Source organism: Chionomys nivalis, chromosome 5 (assembly GCF_950005125.1).
Source record: "Chionomys nivalis chromosome 5, mChiNiv1.1, whole genome shotgun sequence".
NCBI lineage: Eukaryota > Metazoa > Chordata > Mammalia > Rodentia > Cricetidae > Chionomys > Chionomys nivalis.
In genome coordinates, this window is record NC_080090.1 from 100149465 (window position 1) to 100151602 (window position 2138).

At 49.7% G+C, this 2138-nt stretch overlaps 1 pseudogene; it reads right to left on the reverse strand.

The window, feature by feature from the left end:
• Positions 1-523: 523 nt before the first annotated feature.
• Positions 524-1517, reverse strand: LOC130874902 (prohibitin 1-like; annotated as a pseudogene).
• Positions 1518-2138: the final 621 nt, after the last annotated feature.

Sequence of the window (2138 nt, forward strand, 5' to 3'; positions counted from 1 at the left end):
GTGTGTGTGTGTGTGTGTGTGTGTATGTGCAGGCACACGTGTGTACATATGCAGAGATCAGAGACTGACGCCAGGTGTCTTTTCCAATCATTTCCAAGCTTGTTTTTTGAGACAGTCTCTCAATGTAGATGGAACTTGGTGATTGGCTAAGGAAGCTGGCCAACAAGCTCCAAGGATCCTCCTGCCTCTGTCTTTCCGTTCTCAGGTTACAGGTGACTGCCACCACGCCTGGCTTTAACTGGATGCTAGCAATCTCAACTCTGGTCATCAGGTTTGCACGAGGCAATTAGGCTGCTACTGACTAGCCCTTCTCCTCAGTTCTGAGCTTTTCCTGTTAACTGCAGTGGTCTTTTTGCTCTGAGCATGATTGGTAATGCACCAAGAGACATGCTTCTGTCAAAGGAAGCCACACATCACTTAGTGTGTGTAACTTCCCCGTATCTCATTCATACCCCACATGGGTTTCTTCTTTTTTTTTTTCATTTGGTAATTACAGATCTGAAGTGATTCTGTTTTTATTTCCTTCACGTTAAGCCAATCACGGAATTTCACAGTGATTTCTGGGGTGGGGCAGAAGGAAAGTGTATTCAGAATGATCGAGGCCACGGCCTGGTTGGCCTGAGAAGGTGAAAGCAGGGGGGCCTCACTGGGGAAGCTGGAGGAGCACCGACTGCCCTGCTGGCAGGTAGGTGATGTTCCGAGAGCGAGAGAGCTGGTAAGCAATGTCCTCAGCTGCTTCCAGCTTCCGCAGCTCAATCAGGCCATCGCCTGCCGTGGCCAGGGAGTTGGCGATCAGCTCGGCTGCCTTAGAATCGCCCTCAGCAGAGATGATGGCTGCTTTCTTCTGCTGCTCAGCCTTTTCCACCACAAATCTGGCCCTCTCCGCTTCCTGCTGAGCCACCTGTTTGGCTTCCACTGCTTCTGTGAACTCCTTCCCGAAGGTCAGATGTGTCAAGGACACGTCATCCAGGATGAGCCCAAATGTTGCTGCTCTCTCTGTGAGGTCATCGCTCACCTGCCGGGAGACCAGCTCTCACTGGGTGATTAATTCTCCAGCATCAAAGTGAGCCACCACTGACTTGAGGATCTCTGTAGTGATGGAAGGCAGTACCCGCTCATCATAGTCCTCGCCGATGCTGGTGTAGACACGAGGGAGCTGGCTGGCCACCGGCCGGAAGAGGATATGTAGTGTGATATTGACGTTCTGCAAATCTTTGCTACCAGTGATGACTGGTACGTTCCGTGGTTGCGAGCGTCAGTCAAAGATAATTGGTTTCTGTACCCACGGGATGAGAAAGTGAGTCCCTTCCCCTACCACGACGTCCTGTACTCCACGGAATCGGTCAAAGATGACAGCTCTGTGCCCAGCATCCACATTATACAAGGCGGAGTTCACCACGCCTCCTGCCACTGCTAAAGCCAGGCCGAACTTTCCGATGGACTCAAACACTTTGGCAGCCATGATTCCTTCTGTTGCACCCACTCACACCTGCTTCCACTCTGACCTCCACATGAATTCCCCACATGGGTTTCTGTAGTTTCATTGCCTCCTGTAGAGTTTGAATGTCCCTTATAGGCTCAGATATTTCGAACACTTGGACCCCAGTAGGTGGGTCTGTTTAAGGAGGTTTGCATGACACAGCCTTGCTGGAGAGACAAAGTCACTGGGGTCAGGCTATGAGAGTAAAAACCCAATACCAGCCAGACTACCAGGAGGAGAAGTGTGAGCAGCAGTGTGACTGGTGGGCCAGGCCACCAGGAGGTTCAGAAGCATGAGCAACAAGACAGAGAGGCCACCATGATGGCAGTGGGCTCCAGAAATTATCTGACCACCGGACCAATCAATGGAGCCACAACCCCAAAACTATATCAATTGGAGGAAAAGATCCCCCCACCCCAAGAAACACAGGCTTCTCCTGTTCTGATTAGAAGAGAGGGGTAGACTACAGAATAAGAGTATACTCAACAACATAAAGAGCAATACAGCACCACCAGAACTAGTAATTCTGTAACAGCAAGACCTGAAAATCCCAATACAGGCGAAGCAGAAGAAAACAATCTTAGGAATAACTTTTATGAAGATGATTGAGACCCTTAAAGAGGAAATGAAAATTTTCCTTAAAGAAATGGAGGAAAAG